This window comes from Etheostoma spectabile, chromosome 2, assembly GCF_008692095.1.
Source record: "Etheostoma spectabile isolate EspeVRDwgs_2016 chromosome 2, UIUC_Espe_1.0, whole genome shotgun sequence".
In the NCBI taxonomy this organism is placed as follows: Eukaryota; Metazoa; Chordata; class Actinopteri; order Perciformes; family Percidae; genus Etheostoma; species Etheostoma spectabile.
The window spans coordinates 27,007,783-27,008,424 of record NC_045734.1 but is presented as its reverse complement, the minus strand read 5'-3'; the positions used below and the strand labels follow the sequence as shown (position 1 = coordinate 27,008,424).

Sequence of the window (642 nt, the reverse complement as noted above, 5' to 3'; positions counted from 1 at the left end):
CTAATGGAAAGTAACGAGGAGGTGAAGAATATAATATGCCAAAAAGGGAAATACGGCTCTTATCAAACAGAGAGAAAAAGCCCAACATAGCGGACCCGACTGAATGTGTGAGGGTGTACAAATGCACGTCATGCAAGAGCTAATCATTCTCAATAATTAAATAGGAACATAAAACAGCAACGTTTGTGACAGCAGACCAAACTGCAGGCACCACAGATTAACTTTTTCTGGAGGGCCTGACATCTGTGTGCTCTTACTGTAATGCCATCAATAGCTGCAGTCTAAAACGCTGGATGTGCTCTTTATCTGCATCATACCACCTACCCAAACTTTTAGCTGGCCTTTCAGAAAAGGAAATAAGCAATCATGTCATATTCACTGAAAACAACCAACATGGCTGAGATACATATCTGATGAGTGTCTGTCATTGTCAGCTATTGCTTCTGCCTCAGTATGAGGCGCATAACACCTCCAGCTGACCTAGAATTAATCTGTCAGGATATTACTGTAATTGGCAGCAGAAGAGGCCACATCACATTGGCTTCCTTCAGATTTTGGAATTGATTTTAAACATGTTGCTTACCTTTGTCTGTGGACCTAATTGGTTAAAAATGTCTTGTTGTCACCGTGGGATAGAGGGAA

General features: G+C 41.4%; 1 protein-coding gene across 2 annotated transcripts in view; it reads right to left on the bottom strand.

Annotated features, from left to right (window-relative positions):
• Positions 1-642, bottom strand: part of LOC116704469 (anionic trypsin-2) — a 25,451-nt gene that overhangs the window by 24,425 nt on the left and 384 nt on the right. The gene's annotated exons all lie outside the window — the stretch shown is intronic.